General features: G+C 40.2%; 1 protein-coding gene across 4 annotated transcripts in view; it reads right to left on the bottom strand.

The window, feature by feature from the left end:
* LHFPL1 (LHFPL tetraspan subfamily member 1) overlaps positions 1 to 22,914 on the bottom strand; it is a 161,504-nt gene that overhangs the window by 120,342 nt on the left and 18,248 nt on the right. The gene's annotated exons all lie outside the window — the stretch shown is intronic.

Raw genomic sequence — 22,914 nt, forward strand, 5'->3', positions numbered from 1 at the left:
GAGCACAGGGGAATGTATACAAGATCTTGTGGTAGCTCATGGTGAAAAAGTATGTGACAATGAATATATGTATGTTCCTGTATAACTGAAAAATTGTGCTCTACACTGGAAATTGATACAATATTGTAAACTGACTATAACTCAATAAGAAAAATTTTTAAAAAGCCAAAAAACAAACAAACAATAAATGTTGGAGAAGATGTGGAGAAAATGGAACCCTCCTACACTACTGGTGGGAATGTAGTTTGGTGCAGCCATTATGGAAAACAGTATGGAGATTCCTCAAAAAACTAAAAATAAACTTACCATATGATCCAGTAATCCCACTTCTGGGCATATATTCAGAGGGAAATTTAATTCAAAAAGATACATGCAGCCCAATGTTTATAGCAGCACTATTTACAACAGCCAAGACATGGAAACAGCCTAAATGTCCATCAACAGGTGACTGGATAAAGAAGATGTGGTATATTTATACAATGGAATACTACTCAGACATAAAAAGAAGAAAACAATGCCGTTTGCAGCAACATGGATGTCCCTAGAGAATGTTATTCTAAGTGAAGTAAGCCAGAAAGAGAAAGAAAAATACCATAAGGTATCACTCATATGTGGAATCTTAAAAAAAAAAAAGACATAATGAACTTATCTACAAAACAGAAACAGACTCCTAGACATAGTAAACAATCTTATGGTAGTTGGGGGAAAAAAGGTAGGAAGGGATAAATTTGGGAATTCAAGATTTGCAAATATTAACTACTATATATAAAAATAGATAAAATACAAATTTATTCTGTATAGCACAAGGAACTATATTAAATATCTTGTGATAACCTTTAATGAAAAAGAATATGAAAACAAATATATGTGTGTATATATATATGTGTGTGTGTATGTATGTATGTATGTGTATATATATATATACACACACACACACACATTATGCTATATGCCAGAAATTGACACATTATAACTGACTATACTTCAATTAAAAAAAAAGAAGTCTGGGCTGCTCCTGATGCCCTGCTGGAGTAAGCGCCAATGATGGCTGCTGCCGCCCCACCCAGGCTCCGCCCTGGGACCTGGTCACCTCTGCATCCTGTGGTTAGTCTTCCCCCTGGTCATGGCTGCCCCACATCCAGTGCTGCACTATGACATGGAGTGAGTGGAGCCAGAGTGTTTGCTTAGCTCAGTCTGGGGTATGGGGAGGTAGTTGTGGGTAACTCAACACACTACAGCAGTCCTCTCTCCGGCTTACCTAGAGGACAGGCAAGCATGTATGCATGAGTACATGTTCCTCATGAGTAGAGTCCAGGCTTCCCAACACCCTCCTGTTAGTCTCAGTGGTTCTCCAAACAGCCAAGGTGGCTTGTCCCCCACATGTAGGACCCCAGGACTGGGGCATCCAATCTGTAGCTCTCACTGCTCATTCCACACATTGGGTCTCCACCCATGCATTTTCCCTTTTCTTCTTAGTCCCTTCCCAGGGACATAGGTCCTGACTCAATCACTTTTCTTCCCTTTCCACCCAATTATTTGTGTATCTTTCTTACAGCCTTGGTTGTACAGGAGTCCTTCTGCCAGTTTCCAGTTAGTTTTTAGTGAGAATTGTTCCACATGTACACATATTTTTGATGTTTTGTGGAGGGCTGTGAGCTCCACATACTCTTACTCCACCATCTTGTTCTATCTCCCATCATGACAATTTACTTTTCAATAACCAATTACCTCCCTTCACATGGTGCTCAGTGAACCTTAACTTTCCTTCTTTAAATTGTTTGGTTGGCATGTCATATAAAGAGTCTAAGATGGCCCCAGGTTAGGCTGCTTTGCTTTTTCATTAGGGCCAGGCTAATTTATCCCAAATTTCCCACCTCACAAATAGTCTTTCTACCACCAAGTCATCATTCATGCTGTCTCTTCTGCCAGAAACAGCTTCTTTCCTCTTATTCACCAATTCATATCTTTCTTAGAAGACTCTTCAGGACTCAGCACTTCCAAGAAGCCTTCCCTGATTAACCCCAGTGGGCTCAAGTCACCTCAACCAAGTAACCCTCCAGGAACTCATCTATATATTACATAGGTGTACCTGTTGGGGAAAATGTTGGAAGGAAGATTTGCATATCATGTATTTTTCATCTCCCCTTGACCCCCTTCCAGACTGTTGGCTCAACAGTGTGAATGTATTTGTTTCTTTCTTGATAATGCCTCCCATGTTCTGTCAACAGTGGGTGTTCAGTATGATTTAGTTTAGTGATACTTCAAAGATGGGTACACTTGCATTTTCAACCCTCAATATACAAATCTATGGCTTACATTTTGAATTAAAATTACAAAACCAGCTATAGTAGTATTTTATTTGTTTCTGGAACGTACTATAAGGCCTATGCACATTCTGCTCCCTCTGCCTAAAATACTTACTACAGGTGCATGTGTACACATACAGTTTCCATCACTCTCCTTGCCTAGTCAATCCTCAATTATTCTTCAGAGTTCAACTCAATCATTAATTCCTTAGTGAAGCCTTCCCTGACCTCCCTAGGTCAAATTCCCTCATCAGAAGCCCTCATTAGTACTATGTACCTTTCTTTCTGTACTTGAATGAATGAACGAATCCTTTATACTCTCCCATGGCAAATGTCAAATCTTAGTTCTTCAGAGGAGATGGTAATTTTACTAATAGACTTAAGCAGTCATATGATTTCCTAAAGTCCCACCACCCCACCCAAAATCATGGCGAGAGAGCCAGACTATAATAGCTATGGAAACAATGCAATCTTCAGAGAGGGGGGTAAATCTGAAAGAGATGCCTTCTTAAAGAAAGAAATCCAACTATCTACAAAGTAACCTCAACATGAACAGTAATGGTAGAACTCTGGCAAGAGTAAACTGAAGAATACCATACTTAGGCAAGCAGCCAGCAGATCGAGATCCCCGGCTCCAATCTTGTCGCACCTTCCCTTGGGCACTCACTCACTCAGTAAGTGTAGGAGGTCTTATATAATGCTTTGGGTTTCACAGAGTGAAAACTCTAGAGATGGGCATACTTTTAACTTTTGCCATCCTTAGAAGAAGGCTTCGGGCTTTATTGTACCCACTTCACAGACAGGAATGTGAGGCTCAGCCTGTAGCCCTAGGAACGCTCTCAGAAACAGCAAGATAGAGGCAGGGATCCAGACCAAGTCTCTACTTTCAGTCTAGTTCTTTGCCCTCTACTGTTTTTCTCATCCTCCCAAAAGCCATTTTCCTCTTACAGGACATGTACCCTGTAAACCCTAAAGAGAGACTCAAATCAATTTGCAGTAGACTCACCTGAGCTTCTCTCCTAGCCCCTCTAATCAAAATCTTCTTGTGCTCACATGGCAGAGAAGACAAGAGCCAGCTCTGAGGTGGGCCCACTATCAGGAAGCTTCCTCCTCTCTGGCATGCTCCCAGTCTAGTGTAGACAAGGCTTCAGAAGTCTCATTCTGTTTCTTCAGTTGCCTATCAAGTCATCCCTCCATTGAAGTAGCAGGGATATTTCTATTAGGTACATGTACCCTGGGACCAGGGAAAGACTTTTTTCTGTAAATGAAAGGAATAAATGCATAGTATGCCATTACCCCAAAGCTCTAAGCAGGAAGAAAGCTGACAGAGTGGGCAGCTCCAGAGCAAAGAGCTGGCTTAAAAGGCCTTAATAAACCTTATTGAAGTCAAGTCAGAACCAGGTACCACTGGGCTAGGAGCCAACACCAAAGTTCCCTCCATTGCCACCAATAAGTGCACTAAGAGTTTCCCCTCACAGAGACACTTACTAGGCCACTGAACAACATCTAAGTCCAAGGCTGCTGCCACACAGGAAACCAAGGAGAAATAGAGGAAATACATATTTTATCCAGTCCTTTCCTCACAACCCTGCCTGTTACCTGCTTGAGGGAACAGAGAGGTTACATCACTAGCATTGCAAAAGGGGAAAAAAAGCAAACCTTTTAAGAACTACATTTCCAAGTTGAAAGCTGCTGCCATTACTCACTTACTCACCAGAAAGCTTGGATACCGGTCTGATGGCCTACAGAGGAACAGGTGTTTTCTATGGAATGATGCAAAAGTAGGGGGCAGTGGCAATGAGCTGCCACATTTCACCCCCAATCACCTTTTAGTGAAGTCCCATAGACCATCGCCAATCTGTAATCTTATTCCTTGAAGTACTGTTGATTCTTCTATACATCTGACAAATATTTATTAAGTACCTACTCTGTGCCAGACATTTTTAATACACCATCTCATTTGATTCTCACAACAGCCATGATTATTTTCATTTACAGCTGAAGAAACTGAGTATCAGAGAGGTAAATTACTTTATCAACTTACAAATGTCAAAGTTGAGATTTGAATACCAGGACTAAGTCCGTGGTCACCCATTTCAACCATGCCAGGAGAGTGGATAGTCAAGGATACGAAGTACTATGGTCCAAGTTTTATGAAAAATGATGATACCTTCAACTAATCACTTCACCTTTCTGGGTCTCAATTTCCTTTTCTTAAAGTGAAGGGAATTTTACCAGAGATGTTTCTAAAAGTACCTTTCAACTCAAAATTTCCATTCTACTATGAATGTGTTAAATGCTTTGAAACATATAAGTAAAGTACCACAGTAAGATCCCCAGGGAAAGAATCACTTGTAGCTGGGTGGATTCAGGCTCAGGCAGGGTTTTATTGAGGAGATGGTGTTTCAGTTAGACTTTACTAGTGGGAAGGGGCATTGTGGGCAGTGGAAGTGCTTGGTGTGAGCCAAGTTACATAAGTGAAAAAGAAGACCACATGTTTTACAGACAGCACTCCATTCAGCGTTGTTTCAGAAAAGAAGCTGTAGATGGCAAATAAGCTGAATAATAAGCTGAATTTCATGGAGGGACCATGACATCTGTCATCTTTCCCACAAGGAGTGGGGAACAATGGAAAGTCTCTGGTCAGAGAATGATATGAGAGAGCAAGGCTTCTCAACCTTGGCACTGTTGACATTTGGGGCCAAAAAATTCTTGGTTGTTTATGGTGGGGGTGGGGAGGGTTGTTTGTGCATTGCAGCACATTGGCCTCCACCTGTTAGATGTCTGCAACTTATCCCTCTCCCACTGAACTGTGGAAACCAAGAATATCGACAGACATTGCCAAATGTCCCTGGGGGTGGAGGTTGGGGATGGATAGCTTTCTGTTAAGAACCACTGGGTTAGAGGTACAGTTTGGGAAGATTAACCTAAAAGTTCTGTGTAAAAGGGATTGGAGATAGTTTTATGCTATAGTCAGACACTGGTTAACCAGACGCCAGGGATGTTGTTACACATCCAACAATACACAAAGGAGCCTTCCACAACAAAAAATGATGTGGACAAAAATGTCAGTATTTTTAAGGTTGAGCAACTATCATCTAGGAAAACACCAGATATTTACACTTTGAATTACCTCCAAAATGAATCTTAATGACTGAAAGTTTACCCCAGTAGAGTGGATTCTTCTCCCTTAAGAACAGTTATGCATAGTTCCTTACTGATCTGGGATGCTGGCTGGAACTGGGGCTTGGTTAGCCTTGAGCATTCTAGTGTGCTAGCCCAGGGAAGCTGGGGAAGGTCAAGGACAGATCTCACAAGGTACTGAGAAGGAAGCACTGATACCCTGGGAGTCAGGAAACTGGAGTCTTTGAAGAAATCACTTAACCCCACTGGATCTCAGCTCTCTCACCCTTAAAATGAGAGAAAATAATTAAGTACCTGCCTAAAGACAGAGCAATAGGACCAGATGAGTTTTTGAGATCACCTTCAGAAACAGCCAGGCTCACTGCTACCTTGCCTTTCAGATTGAATGCGCTGACTCTGAGCCTCCATGCTACAAGTGTTCAAGGACCTGTGTCCCCAGAAAATACTGCAGTGAGCTGTACGTAGACATAATCCCCAGGTGTCTACATACATGCGTAGGAATCTGTGAAGAGAAAGACTGGGCAGCAGGGTAGGGGGAGAGAAGAGGTACTAACTGCAAATTAGCTTTATGCAAAGCTTCTGGATAAGCCCTGAGATAAGCCTGTTCCCTTTTGTGCTCTTCTGTATCATTTCTAACATCCTATCTGAGTCATTCTATTCCAGTGTTGAATTTGCTGTGACAAGATCCCTCATAAAAGTTATTAAATCATCACTCAGCAGTGGGCCTGACATTTAAATTAAGACACGTTGCTTTTATTCCAAGTTGCAAATCACATTGGTTTGGAGTTTGACTCTATTTCCTTTGATTCAGCATTAAGTTATGTTATTACATCTCTGCTGTTTAGAGAACAAATTGTCACTATCTGCTACTTAAACTGATCCCCCTTCCCTAGAGTCCCAACCCTATGCCCTTCAGGGACTTGGTGTCTGGCCAGCTGTCAATAGTTCATGATGAGCTACTGGGAGGAGTTAGCCACAAGCCAATGCTTTTGGAGGGGCCCGACATTGGTGTGGGTGTCAGGGTTGAGAATCAGAACAGGAAAGAGCCTGACAGAAATTATCCCCTGCAGGGGATATGATCACAGATCCAGCTTAGAAGCCAAGAATGCCAAAGAACTAATTGAAAGAAAGAAGCCCTCCTTGGAGGGAGAGGGGAAAGGCATAAAAAGAGAGTGAGCCCACTTTGGAAGACAGTTTGTTTCTTACTAAACTAAACAGACTCATACCGTATGATCTTGCAGTCATGCTACTTGGTATTTACCCAAAGGAGCTGAAAACTTACATCCACACAAAAATCTGCACACAGATGTTTACAGTAACTTTATCCATCATTGCCAAAAGTCGGAAGCCACCAAGATGTCCTTCATTAGGCTAAATAAACCGTGGTACATTCAGACAATGGAATACTATTGAGTGTTGAAAAGAAATGAGGCATCAAGCCATGAAAAGACATTGAGGAAACTCAAATGCATATTACTAAGTGAAAGAAGCCATTCCGAAAAGTCTACATACTATATAATTCCAACTATAAGACACTCTGGAAAAGGAAAAACTGATGGCAATAGTAAAAGGATCAGTGGTTGCCATGAGATGGATGTGTGTGAGGAAGGATGACTAGGCAGAGCACAGAGGATTGTCAGAGCAGTGAAAATACTCTGTATGATATTATAGTGATAGATGCATGTCATTACACATTTGTCCAAACCTATAAAATGTATGACACCAAGAATGAACCATAATGTAAACTATGGACTTTGGGTGATTACGATGTGTCTATGTAAGTTCATCAGTTGTAACAAATGTACCACTCTGGTGGGGCGTATTGAGAATGCGGGAGGCTATGTATGCGTGGGGGCAGGTGGATATGGAAAATCTCTGTTACTTCCCCTTAATTTTGCTGTGAACCTTAAATTGCTTTATTAAAGTCTTGATTGAAAAGAGAGAGAGAGAAAGTAAGCTAAGTCTATCTTTTGGGTTTCTCAAGTCTTGCTTTTTAGAGAATCATCCGATGGAATTCTAGGCCTCTGAAAGGTTGGAGGAGGAGGCAGAGAAGCAGGGATATAGCAGGAACATAACAACCACTAACACCTCAAAAACTGACTAGGGCTAGATGAAATGTAATGGAACTTTAAGATACATAAAGTTTTGATTTGATGCAAGAGTTGCCAAAAGTCATGTTCTCAGAGCTAATACTCCAGAAAAAGCCTTGCTTGTGACTTGGGATCAGTGGTAAGAAGCTCTGGGTATTAGTGTGGTGGGGGAGAGGCTGATGGAGGCAAGCCCTGGGGTAGAGCAAGAAGGAATAAAGCTGTTTTAAGAATGTAAACAACTCAAGGGTGTAGAGAGGGGACTGAATTCCTTTAAATTCTAGGAACTCATGGAGTCAGATGTTGGGAGGTGGTTCAGGTAGAATGCAAAGAGAACCATATTAACATGTTTCTTTTTTCATCTAATATTGTCCATCTAATATTGTCCAGGGAATTTGAAAGACACTGCTGTAGCCTTAGATACACAAAATAAGGGAAGGAGTTACTGCAAGGACGGAGGAGGACGCGCAGTGGGAACCAGCATGTTGTCCTCAACCTCAGCACCCAGAGCAGAGGGACAGGACAGATATGCAGGATGTCTGTCTGGGAGCCACCTGGGAGCCGTCACAGCCTTCATCATATCAAATCAGGCTGCCTGCACTAGCCCTGAGGGCAAGACCCTCAGCTCCAGAGAGACACCTAAGGAGACTTGGAATTCTATGGAGTAGAGGGAGGGCAAGGACTAGAGAGAGATCAAGGGAGAGAAAGAGACTAAAGGAGGGTCATGGGGTAGGTGGAAGAGGATGAGAAGAAAGGCAGGGGGAGTTTGTTTAGAGAGCATTAGGAGAAGATGGGAAGACTCAAGAATGTGATGCACAGGGACTGAGGAATGAAGAGATTGAGATTTTCAATAGACCTCTTCCTAATGAGGGTCTTATTTTTTCCAAAGCAGACGCAGCTCAGGAAAACCAGCTGCTCCTCCCATCACTGTGGCACCATCTAAAGCTTCTGAAACCAGGACTGCCACCCACCTCCCCAATTGCTGTTTGGTGTGCGTGGTCCGTGGGGGCAGGGGTGAGGAAGAGGGCAGGTTGCTATTTTCTTACTCAACATATTTTTGCCATGGGGACCTGAATTTAGTGTTAAGCAGACAGCAGGGTTTTGGAAAAGGCTGGTGGTCCCATCTGTTCAGAGAGATGCTGCTGACTTTAGGGTCTCCATAGGTAGCAGCAGAAAAACATTTTCAGTACAGCCAAGGCCAAGCTAAGTGAGCAGAGAAATTTCTCCGCTAGATTCAGCACAGACAAATAATTGTCAAAGATAAAGCAAAGCCGACGAATTCAAAGGCAATTGCCAAATACCGTTCCCCTCACATCCACCACAGTGCCCAGTAAAAAGATAGGGAAAGCCACGAGAAAAGCTTTCTTCTCACTCTCTAGGCTGGGTATGAAGAGTCAGTAGGAGCCCAGATTGGAGGTCCAGAACCTACTGAAGATTCCAGGAGCCTGTCAGGCTCCCTTGCCAGAGAAAAAGGCAAACAAACAAACAAACAAAACAAAAACCCCCCCAAAAAGAACCTCTGAAAACTTCATTAGTTCAGATAAACATATTATTGCTAGTAGCCACTATTTGGCTGGCTCAGTCAGGTCTGCTAGGGAGGTAGGAATTTCTGAGTTGCCAATTCTATCTTGGTCCAACTCAGTGTTCTAAAGGGTAAGAGCAGACCAGGGCATTTGCTAGAATGTCAGAGCAGCACTCAGTAAAGGGTCAAATCCTCATGGTGACAGAAGTGCCCTGATTTGGTTGATTTTTTCCCCTCTTTTACACAAACTTCTGCTAAACAAATTGAGTCCTGCTATTGAAATCCTCCCAGCCACTTTTTTTTTATTGAGGTATAGTCAGTTTACAATGTTGTGTCAATTTCTGGTGTACAGTACAATGCTTCAGTCACACATGAATATACATATATTCATTTACATATTCCTTTTCACTGAAAGCCACTACAAGATATTGAATATATTTCCCTGTGCTATACAGTATAAACTTGTTTATCTATTTTATGTATACCAGTCAATATCTACAAATCTCAAACTCCCTGCCACTACTGAGCATTCGCTTCTGACCCATCCTCATACTTTGCCAGTCTGTCTTTCCTATTTATATCATTTCTTGTATAGCGAGCCTGAGTGTTATCTACTCTGCCCATCTTTTTATTCTATTGGGGGTGGGGGGGAGGAATTATGTCTCAGATGAATTTAAATGATGCTGCGGGGTCTTTCCCAAGACTGACCCCTACCTCCCCCTGAAAAAACCTCCATGTCACTCTGTGTTGTCCTTTGTATAACCTATCAACTACACTTGGTGCAGCTTCTCAGAAAAGCTTTGGGAACTGCTATAGACTAAATATCTGTGTCCCCAAAATACACATGTTAAATGCTAATGCCCAGTGTGATGGCATTTGGGGGCGGAGCCTCTGGGAAGTGATTGGGTCATAGAGCAGAGCCTTCATGAATGGGATTCATGCCCCTAAAAGAGAGACCTCAGGGAGCTCCCTTGCCCTCCTCTGTCTTGTTCGAGGACACAGCAAGGAGATGGCCATGTATGAAATTAGGAAGCATTCCTCACCAGACACTGAATCTGCTGGCACACTGATCTTGGACTGTCCAGCCTCCAGAACTGGGAGAAAAACATTCTGTTGTTTATAAGTGACCCAGTCTTTAGTATCTCTCATAGCATCCCAAACAGACTAAGACAGGTACTCTCCCCAAAGTGATAGGCAAAAACAAAACAAAACAAGAAAACAGCTAAGCAAGTATCGGACCTCTTTGACTCTGCATGAGCTCTGTAGGATACTTGGCCTCTGAAAAATTGGCCCCTCTCCTCTAACATCTGCTCAATAGAGCTCTTCTTGCATCCAGTTGAACTTTCTCAGCTAATTAAGTCTGTAACTGGAATAGAAATAGCTAATAGTGGCAAAATGCCTCCATATGCCAGGCACTGAGTTAAGCTCTTTAAACATGTTGTTCTCCCATAGGTAAGACCAACAAACCGGTGAGTGGAAGGGAGCCAGAGACAGACATGGAACAAGTAAACAGACTATTAGTGTGACAAGTGTTATGACATAGAGTGCTGCAAGGATACAGATGAGGGGCATCAAATCCAGTTTAAAGGGGGCAGGGAGTTTTCAAGAAAAAGCAAACAGGTAGCTGAGGAAGGGGGCATGGGTATTTCTAGCAAAGGGAAGAACACATGCAAGGATGAAAAAGTTTGAAGGAACACAGTATTTTCAGGGTGGCTGGGCAAGAGAAGCTTGAGTGGTGATGGAAGTGATGGCCAGGGTCCCTGTAGCCCATGGCAAGGAGTCTGGAGCTTATCTTGAAGGCATCGGGGAACCATTGCTAAAGAATGAGAATGACATCAGATTTACATTTTTGAAATATCACTTTGGCCACAAAATGGGAGACAGATCAAGGCCGTCGTATGCAGTATCTTGGGGAATAGGGAGAAAGTCAGGGGCTGTTTTCTGTAATCCCAATGAAAAGTGATACTGAGAGAAGGAAGATTATAGAGTTTTCATTGTATGCCTTTGTGAGCGGTATTTATTCCTTCTGATGAGTGACATCATTATGGTTTGGGATTGACATTATGGTTGTATTTGTTAGATGTCCATTGTTTAATATATATATTATATATAAAATGTGTTCTCAAATAAACTACAAGTTCCTTGAAGACTATATTCTCAAATTCTATGAATTATGTACAATGCTCTATTCAACATCTTGTATACAGTAAGTGTAATGAATATGCTTATTGAGTGACTTATCTATTTTTTCTTTTTTTAATTCTTACTTTTTTTGAAGTGTAGTCAATTTACAATGTTAGTTTCAGATGTAAAACAAAGCAATTCAGTTATATGTATACATACATATATATTTTTTTCAGATTACAAGAAATTGAATATAGTTCCCTGTGCCATACAATAGGCCCTTGTTCATCTATTTTATATATAGTAATGTCTATCTTATCTATTTTTGACATAATCTTCAAATACTTAAAGGTGAGAAAAGGCCCGACTTGGCAAGCTGACCTACCTCACGACTCAGGAGCACGTGCACCCTCATTCCAGCCATTGACTTCACCCCATACCAGCAATGTCAGCTTTGAGCATCAGCTATTTCCATCCATGTTCCTTTGGTTAACAGATATAGACCACAGAGATTTTCCTGGGGCCCAAGGTCCCTGAGCAATAACCAATGTCACAGATAATACAACATGTGTATAGCACTTTACAATTTACAATGCAATTTTTCCATCCATTATCTCATTTAATCCTCTTTCATTTGTTTTATTCATCCATCAAGTCCCAGCCATAAGGAGGAATATTGTTATAGAGGAAACAAATGGGCAGCCAGATGAAGTGTCTGACCAAGTTCTGCACTTAATAGATAGAGACTGGACCAGGCACCTGTGTGCTTGGGAAGTCACGTGGTACAGGGAGAAGGGGCCAGAATGAGGGTCACTGGGAACTACGTTTAAAACCATGCCCTATCATTTACAAACAGAACCTCTAGGCAAGTCATTTAATCTTTCTGAGCTTCAGCTCCCGGATAGGTATGATGGTAATGACACTACCTACCTCTCAAAGCAGCTGTGAAGGTCAAATGAGATGACACATACAGAGCACTTAGCACGGCACCGAGAATGATCGATACTTCTCAGCTCCTTGTTCTCACAGTGAAACACTTTTCAACTAGTCCACCACTTTCCAAGAATGTCTGGGGAGAGCCTTCCAATACAGATTCCTAGCCCCTGCTCCAGATCTACAGAATCATGTCTGGGGAGAAGGCCCAGATGATTCCAACACACAGTGTAGTGAGGAACCACTAGAACCATACCGTATCATTAGCCCAAACTGGTCGCTTTGAGATGAAAAGTAGAAAGGAATCAACATTTATTGAGAACCTACAGTATGCTCGATACATTGCTAGGGGTTTTCACTTGAAAGATACATTCACATGCAATTTCTCCCAATTCACCATGATGGGGCTTGGTGAAGATGGTTTGGAAAAGTCATATGGCGCAACACACAGACATATTTTCACCCCCTAACTCTAACGTTGCCAGAGAATTGAACCTAGGATGTGCAGGGGTTGTTCCTGGTTTTCCTTCTGGTTCCTACATTTGAAATCTATTTCACTTTATTCAAAAACAAAAACAGGGGGAGGGTATAGTTCAAATGGTAGAGTGCAGGCTTAGCATACACAAGGTCCCTGGTTCAATTCCCAGTACTTCCTCCAAAAATAAATAAGTAAACCTAACTACCTCCCCCCAAAAAATAAACATTTAAAAACAAAAACAAAACAATCTTGTGGGTCAGCCTAACCTATAATAATAATAGCAGTTATTGTTAACATTTATTGAGTGCAGGCCCTGTACTAAATGTTTTAGGTATATCACTTCATTTTAATCTCACAAGAACCCTGTGAAATGGATGCTACAGTATCAACACCCCCATTTAAAAATGCTTTCTGATTTTAAAACAAAGGTTTAGGATACAGTATCATTCCAGACTCCACAGGGAAAAACAAACACTAAAGGTGAGGGGGACATAGAAAGCTGATACTGAGGTTTATAGAAGGAGTCAGCTGAAGGAAACAGTAGCAAGGAAATGAAGCATGAATTATATTCTTTGACCTAAGGATCAGAGGCAGGACCAGGAAAGCAGCATAGAACGGAATGAATCCACTTGACTTTACTGCCATCACGTGGTGGTCTGATGTACAGAGCACTGCTTTCACGTAGTGACTTTGTCATTTCATGGCCTATCTAATCTCTGAAGGCAGGTAAGATCATCCTCACTTTAGTCATGGGGAAATAAGTCTAAAGAACTGAAATCTATATGTGGAATCTAAAAAAGCCATGGAATCTAAAAAAGCCAAACTCATTTAAGAAAAAATAACAGAGTAAAATGGTGGTTACTAGGGGCTGGGAGGTGACAGAATAGGACAGATGATGTTTAAGGCTGCAAAATTAGAACAAGTAATAAATAAACCCTAGATATCTAATGTACAAACTTGCTAAGAGACTAAAACTTGATTATTCCAACCACTAAAAAGAAATTATAATTATGTAATGTGATATAGGTCCTAATGAGCACTTCAGTGGCAATGGTATTACAATATATAAATGTGTCAAACTAACATGTTGTACAGCTTATATTTATACAATGCTATATGTCAAATATAGTTCAATTTAAAAAACACAACAAATAAAGATCTGAAATGACTTTGCCATGGTCACACAATAAGTTGGCAACAGAGCCAAATTACAATTTGTTCATTCCACTCAGTGCAGTGTTTAGAGAGTGCCAAGAGTGTGCCAGGCACCAGAGATATATGGCTGAATTAAGCTGCTCCCTCACCCACTGATCCCCTCCTGCCACCTCCAGCTTAGCCTAGCTTCTCCCCTTGGATGGACTCCTCTCTGTGGGCAAGAAGGGCAACTGAAAAACATTAAGCAATACCTGAACCATAAGTTTTCCAGAAGGATTGACTGCTCAGGGCATTCTAACTAATGCTGCCCAGTGAATGAGTTGCTTTTGGCAAACCCCACAGCCAAACCCTTGCCCCCACCCCCATGGGTGAGTGATACTAAAAGCCTCCTCTCCTCTAGGAGGGCTACCTTAAGTAGATTGGTTTATTTCTTCACCATCCTTCTGGTCTTTAAGAGCCAAATAAACATGAAATTAGATCAAGGGCCTCACCACAAAGGTAGACAGGGCACGACGGGGACCTAGGTAGGGATCTGGGGTCTCTGGTTGTTCATCAGACTAGTTGAATGCTGTCTATGTAAAAACAGGGAAACCAAGGCTCAGAGTGGGAAAGTGACATGCCCAAGCAAGCTTAGGAAAATGAAAACCTAGCCATTCAGATACCCAGGCGAGGGCTGTTTCTACCACACCTCTGCTGCCCCTCTGTGGACAGGATGATGTATTAAAGTGCCTCATTGTGCTCTGCTGAGCACAGGAAAACACTGTCCAAAAAGAAGGAAACCAACAGGAAAGGTAACAGGAAATGCCTGTAAACTGAACCCATAAAGGCCAAACCCCAAGTCACCATAAAAGGCTTTGAACTGGCAAGAATGACAGGAAATGATGGGAGAAAAAAGGAAACGGGCCTCTGAGAGAGGAAACACAGGGAGCACACACAAGGCCTTCAGGTAGCCTCTGTTGCAGGCCTTTGTCAAGTTGAATGGGTCCCTCCGTCCCTCCCTCCCAGAAGCCAAGCCTGGGGCATCCTCTCCAAAGAGGCTCTTGAGAACTGAGCCGATTGCCTGCTAATAGCAAGTTACATTTAATGCAAACTATTGTGCTGAATGCTTTGTATGTATGTTTAACTTCACTTAATCTTCTCAATAACCTTAGGGGGGAAAATATTTTTATCAATCCTCATTAATGGAGCCACAGAGAAGTTGAATAAAGTGCCCAAAGATGCACAACTAGTAAGTGGCAGGGCTCACATTTGAACCCAGATCTTTCTACTGTTAACCTGTGTTTTTATCCATCATGCTGTACACAGTGGCTCCTTGCTGTAATAGGTGCTTTTTCTGAAAACTAAAGCACTGGGAATCTTTTCATTTTGACAACTGGTGTCATTATAATGATGACAATGACATCAGACAAAAACTATTGACTGTTTACTACATACCAAACACTGTACGAGGTGTTTTGTGTGTATAATATTGTTTAATCCTCACAACAACCATATGAGGTAGCAATAAGCTCCCAAATGCTGAAAAACTTGCCCAAGGTCACAGAACTAAGGATATAGCTATGAAAAAACCCACTCTTACCACTAGGCAATCCTCCCACAGATTCTTCCCTGGCTCCTCCTGTTATTGAAGCCAATTAGAGGCTTGGATAAGGATAACGAGGACATGGAGTTAAATGCACCAATTTAATGTTGAACTGAGGATTCATTTGTGTGGGATCAAGTCCATGAAATCTTCATTTGATGGCTGGAGTCCAACTAACAACCATCAAAACACCTTTCTCAGCTTAAATCTTTCATTTACTTAATCCAATTAAAGCGTGAGAAAGTTTGCACTTGACAGGGCTGTTGCTGGGAGCTTTTGTCTGACTTTACCATCCTCACTAAATAGGTGATTCATTCAACAAACAGATATTGGACTGCCATTGAGCATCATCTATAGTGCACATGAGGAGTCAATATGCTAGTCCCAACCACCTAGTTGCGGAGGCTTGAGAAAGTCAAGTGTGCTTACTGGGTCTCAGTAACTATAAATGTGCCCATTGATTGATCTCCTAAGTCCCTCCCATTGTAGGTTTCAGTTCAAGCTCATGATTAATGTCTTGTTTCTCTGTTTAAAATATTTGATTGTCATTTTCTTATTTTTATTGAGATATAATTGACATATAACATATTAGTTTTAAGTGTACAACATAATGAATCACTATATGTGTATATTGTGAAATGATCACCATAGCAAGTCTAGTTAACATCCATCACTACATAGTTAAACACTGTTTTCTTATGATGAGAACTTTTAGGATCTACTCTCTTAACAACTTTCAAATACACAATAGAGTATTAACTATAGTCATCATGCTGTACATTACATTCCCAGGATTTATTTATAACTAGAAGTTTATACTTTTGACCCCCTTTACTCATTTTGCCCAGCCCCCACTCCCTGCGTCTGGCAACTACCAATCTGTTTTCTTTATCTATGAGTTTGTTTGTTGTTGGTGGTGTTGTTTGGTTGTTTTTTTTTTTCAGATCACATAGTATTTGTCTTTCGCTGACTTAGTTCACTTAGCATAATGCCCTCCAGGTCCATCCACGTTGTTGCAAATGGCAAGATTTCCTTGTTTTCTATGGCCGAATAATATTCCATTGTGTCTGTGTGTAATATACATATATTTTCTTTTCTTAAGGGAAAAAATTCTCAAATAATTGAAGATACACCCTCACCAATAGAGAGGAAAAAAGTCATTGTAGTACACACAGGACAATGAATTAGAAGATGGGGTCTACTCACAGTTCTGCCTTTAACTTGCCATGTGACCTTACACAATCACTGTACCTCTCCATACCTCAGGGTTTCCTCATTATAAAATGGGCATACTACCATTTGCTATGAATACACTTTTGAGGATAAGATTAGATCATATTCATGAGAATATGTTGCAAGCATGATCCATTGATAGATGGTACATACAGACCTTACCTTAGAATTAAGTGCTACTGGTAACACAATGGTTTTATAAGCTTGCTTGAAAACAGCTATGTCCCATTAGAAGTATTTAGCTTCTCTAAATTCTCAGTGGGGCTTGTTTGTATATCCAATGTTTATAGGCCATTAGGTATAAAGGAACACCCTCATAGTTTTGTAGATCTAATGTTATTTTGAAAATCACAGCAAAGTTGAAATATGTGTACTAGGAAATCAGTTGAAATCAACTGAAATTTCTCATTTACCTTCAGTTCACTTTGTCAAGTCCTCCTCATTGCACCTTCACTTTCTGAAGGACCTTGCTATTCTGCATCAATCTCTCTCCATGAAGGGATCAATACCATCATCATTCAACCATCTGGCCATCTTAGTAAAAGCCTGTCTTCATTCCACATTTGCCTCAAGCTACTGCACAGTTTCTCTGCTCTCCTTTATAGCAAAGCTTTTTGAAAGAATTGTCTACACATGCTGCTTTCACTTTCCTCATATCACAATACCTCCAATATCTGTAACTCCAAAACTGCTCTTCTAGGTCACCTTTGTCTGGCTGACTCCAGCGGTCACTTCTCTATCCTCATCTAGCAATTTGCAGCAGTATTAAACACGACTGACTGTGCCCTTTTCTCGGACATAGTCTCTTCTCTTGGCTTTTAGGACACCACATTCTTGATTTTCTTTATGTCTCTCTGGCTACTCCTGAGTCTCCTTAGTAGGCTCTTTTCTCTGGAGGAGTGTAGCAGCTAAAAGCACAGACTCTCAAGCCCTGCTGTCCAAAATGGCGGCCACTTGTTACATTGTGGCTATTACATTTAAATTAATAAAATAAAATAAATTACATTAATACAATTAGATAAATTAGTAAAATTAAATATTTATAACTTATGGTGAAAATATGAAAACAAATATATGTATGACTGAAGCATTATACTGTACAACAGAAATTGACACAGCATTGTAAACCGACTATACTTCAATTAAAATATATATATAATTTAAAAATAAATAAAATTTAAAATCATAAAATAAAATTAAAAATTCAGTCTAACAAACATAATTTTTCAACTCTTCAACAACAACCCATGGCTGTGGCTAACACATCACACAGCAAGACAGAATATTTCCATTACTGCAGAAACTTCTGTTGGATGTTGCTACCTAGACCAAACTTCTAGAATTCGAATTCTAGCTCTGCCACTCTACCAGCCGAATGACCTTAGGCAAGTTATTTAATCACAGAGACAAAAATCCCTGCCCTTGTTGGGTTTATGCTATTCCTACAACAGAAAAAAATATGGTGTGTCTAAAATGTAGGAGGCAGGCCTATAAATGTTGATAGCTCTCCAAGAGATACTGGCAAGTGAGAAATGTGAAGTGCAGAGCAGTGCAGCTAGCTGGCTGGACACTTAGATATGTAATATGGTCTTCGTTGGACAAAATAAAGATATGCCTAGAAACACATATTTTTATATTTATTAAAAATTCTAGAGAGATATAAAAGGAATGTAATGGTTTCCATGGGGAATGGTATTAGGGTCAGGAAAAAGACTAACTTTGCATTTTAAATCTTTATGTACTGTTTTATTTTGTCACATACATAAATTACTTTTGATTAAAAAGAATAGTCTTAAATTTATATGGATCTGACTTGGCATTTTCCTCGTTATCCATTATTGTATAACAAACCACTCCCAGAACATAGTAGCTTATAACAACCACTATTTTATTATATCTCATAGCTCTGTCACTCACAATTTGGTCTGGGCTCAGCTGAGCAATTCTTCTACTGCAATTGTCAACTAGGGTCATTCAGTGGTATTCAGATGGCTAGTATGGAGAGTCCAAGACTGCTTCACTCACACGTCTGGTGTCTTGGCAGAAATAGCTGAAGTTTGGACTCAGCTGAGCCTCTCTCTGTCTCCAAGTATCTCCAGGACTTTCCATGCGGTCTCTTCAGCAGAGTAGTCAGATTCTTTTATATGATGGCTCAGAGCCCTAAGAAACCAACATGGAAACTACATGTTCTTTAGAGGCTAGGCCTAGAACGAACTTGATTTTGCCATACTATATTGGTTAAAGCAGTTGTAGGTAGGCCAGCCCAGACTAGGGGGATAGAGGGTAGAGATAGACTCGGCCTCCCTATGGGAAGAGTATCAAAGCAATTGTGGCTATCTTTAATTCAACACGGATATCAAGATTGCTGCCTTAATACAAGTTATATCTTTGATAATTCAGGTTAGGACTGAAAACCATAACTGTGGATGGTTTAGGATAACTTGAATGGGAAACCTAGGGAAAGAGGAGTTGAAGACATGAGTGTGACCCCTTCATACTGGAGGCTACAGGAAGCCATCCAGAGTGTCAGAGTGAGAAACCTATTTAGTTACTCTGAGAATCACTTTCGTTTATTGGCAATGCCTGCTTCTATTGTCCTCCTTACCCCCTTCATCTCTCTCAAGCCAATCAGGGTAAGAATCTTTGTTTCTCAAGTAGCATCCATGTCTATCTTGGCTCTGTGACTCTCCCTTCCCAAAATACAGAGCACATAGTACAGAGCCTACAGTCAAATCAAAGTGATGCCATCATTTGACAGTCTACCCCCAGCACACTCTACTCTGCTATCTTTTAAGGAAGATCACTGTCTGTTTTAAGTCAAACACTGTGCTAAGTAATTTAACATACCTTTTATTATTTCACTGTAACAACAACACTGGGATAGGTATTGTTATCATCCCCCATTTAATAGAGAAGGAAACTGAAACACAGATATCAAGTGACTTTACCCCATACAGCTACATAGGTGGCAGAGCCTGGATACCAACTGAGATCTTTGGCTCCAAAGCCTATGATCTTTCAGTATACTATGCTGCCTTTCAAGGAAGAAGGAACAAAAGCCTATCCACTGGATACCCAAGGTACTTCTCTCCTACTTCATTCATCCATCCACACAATATCTAAGGTGTACTGAGGATGATTCTACACTGCCAGAATCTCCAGAGTATTAAAGAAAAGTCTAAAGAGAAAGGCTGTACTTCTAGCACTGGCATTCCCATCAAATCATAAAATATTTCTTTTTCAATTCTACTACATGTTTTACTGCTGCTCCTGGCACCTCTCTATTGCAAGGGAACGACTGTTAATAGAGTTGGTATTATCATGTATGTTTGGGCAGCTGACTAGAGAAGGGTTAGGAGTGGCATGGGTTGTCTCTTTTCAGCATTAACCAGAAAGGTGGTAATATAGAGGTATGTAATTGGCGAATATGGGCAGGAAATGTGTGCCTCCAAGGGATGAGAGACACTTAGGCAGTTGGAAGAATGCAATGGTGATTCAAAAAAGGAACTAAGAGGGCAAGACTCAAGTAGGATTCAGCAATCCCTTCATCCGTAAAGATCCACAGAACAACAGTGCCCAGTGCACTGAGGAAAGGGGAGCTAGAGCCCTTAGGCAGTCATATGGTGCAGGAGAGAAGGGTAAATAAAGGAAGAGAATACAAAGGAGACACAAAGAACAAAAAATGAGTAAAAGAAGAGAGAGAAAAATAATACTGCTGTGGTAAACATGATTGAAGGCCATCAACTTGGGACAGAGGCAGCCACACATAAATTGCCCATTTGGGAACTAGGTCCTTGGAGGTGGCGACTGGTGCAGAAAACTGTCAAATGACTACATGCAAATCACATCTTCAATTTTTCTCTTTTGCATTTTATATTAATCAAAGAACTAACTCATTCTATGAGGCCATTTTTACCCACATACTAAAATTCAATCAACATGTCAGAAGAAATCTACAGACCAATATTCCTAACAAATATAGATGAAAAAATCCTCAGCAAAATACTAACAAACCAAATCCAGCAACATATAAAATACATTACCCACCATGCCCAACTATGATTTATCCCAGAAAGGCAAAGTTTGTTTAACATATGAAAATTAATCAATAAAGTACATATGATCGTCTCAGTAGGTAAAGACAAAGCATTTGACAAAAACTCAGCACCTTTTCATGATGAATACACTTACACTAGGGATATAGACGGGAACTTTCTCAACTTAATAAAAGCTATCTATTAAAAGAAACCTAGCCAACATCAATACTTAATGGTGAATAATTGCTTTGCTGTACAACTGAAACTAATATTGTAAATCGACCACACCTCAATAAAAAATAAGAATTAAAAAAATACTTCATGGTAAAAACCTGGATGCTTTACCCCTAAGATCAGGGGAAGACAAGGATGTTTACTGTCACCAGTTGTACTCAACATTGTTCTGGAGATTCCAGCCAGAGCAATTATACAGGAAAAGATTAGAAAGGAATGCTTAAAACTATGTCTCTTCTCAGATGACATGATCTTATATATAGTATAAATCCTAAGTAATCCACTAAAACATCATTAGAATTAATAAGGGAGTTTGGCACGACTGCAGTATTCAAGGTCAATACAGAAAAATTACTTGTGTTTATATACACTAATAATGAGTAATCCAAAAATAAAATTAAGAAAAAAATTCAATTTACAATATCATCAAAACAATAAAATACTTAGAAATATATTTCACCAAAAAGTTGCAGGACTTCTATACTGAAAACTACACAATACTATCAAAAGAAATTAAAGATAACCTAACTCACTGGAACATCATCTTGTGTTCATGGACTGGAAAACTTAATATCACTAAAGTGGCAATATTCTCCAAACTGATCTATAGATTCAACACAATCTCTGTTAAAATCCCAGCTGACTATTTTGCAGAAATGGACAAGCTGAACCTAAAATTCACATGAAAACGCAAGAGATCAGAATAGCTAAAATAGTCTTCAGGACCTTGGAATTGGCAATACTGTATTCTTCACTATGACACCAAAAGCACAAAAGCAACAAGAGAAAAAATAGATTAAAGGGGATTTCATAAAAATTAATCAATTTTGTATTTCAAGGGATGTCATCAAAAAAGTGAAAATACAACCCACAGAATGAGAAAAAAAATACTTCCAAATTATATATCTGAAACGGGTCTAGTGTCCCGAATGCATAAAGCACTCTTACAACTCAACAAAAAATGGGCAAATAACCCAGTTGAAAATAGGCAAAAGCGATTTAAATAGACATTTCTCCAAAAAGGATATAGAGATGGACAATAAGTAAATGAAAAGATACTCAACATTTTTGATGGGGGATGAGGGGGTGGTTGTTGAGCACAGGGAAGAATGAGGAGTGGCTGCTAGTGGGTAAGGGGTTTCTTTAGGGGGTTATGAAAATATTCTGGAGTTGGATAGTGGTGACAATTGCACATTCTTGTAAATATACTAAAAACCACTAATTGTACATTTAAAAGAGCAAATTTATGGTATGTGAATTATATATCAATAAAGCTGTTTTTTTAAGTAGAATGATAAGTCTAACAACTAAGTAGGAGAAATGTGCTAAATCTTCAGCTTTCTCTACCCTGGCTAGCAGCACCAGTGGCTTGCTTCCTTTTTCTTCAGCACCTGCCCCCACGTATTTATTCATTCCTTCACCTATGACAGAATTATTATACTTACTAGTCGGTCCTGCACTGAGCCAGGAACACTGGACATTCAGGGTCTACATTTGTCACATATTCTATATAGCCCTTTCCTCATGTTATATTTGCACAGTAAACAACTCCTTCCTCCAAAAATGGGTCAGGTGAGACTCAAGAAAACAATCTGAAGCAACAGAGAGAAAAGGGAAGTATTGGAGCATAAGCAATACGGAATGGCTGGCCTCATTGTTCTAAAATCCTCTCTTACAATTGAGAATACTCAAGGAAACCTAGACATTTCCCCTCCTACTCTCTTCCATCATGGTAGGTCAGGAAATCTTCCAATTAGAGTCTAATTTATTCTAATTCACAATAGTGAACTTAAGCCATTCTCAGTGAGAGTTGGCAACCATAGAAGAGTCCAGAGCTACTTCGGTCACCCATTTTAATATCTAACACCTTTTGTTATTAACATGCCAGCAATAATGTAAAAATGCCAATAACAATTCCCCAATATTTAAGCTAGGTTCCTAATGCTTGATGTAAAACAAATTACTTATTGTTATGTCCTCAGTGGAAAGTGAGAAGAGATACTGTTGATCTGTATTTGGGAAATGGTGCCTAGAAGGAAATACCAACAGGGACTAGGATTCATTCAGGGGATGGCAGAT

The sequence above is a fragment of the Camelus ferus genome, chromosome X (genome assembly GCF_009834535.1).
Source record: "Camelus ferus isolate YT-003-E chromosome X, BCGSAC_Cfer_1.0, whole genome shotgun sequence".
Classification (NCBI taxonomy): domain Eukaryota; kingdom Metazoa; phylum Chordata; class Mammalia; order Artiodactyla; family Camelidae; genus Camelus; species Camelus ferus.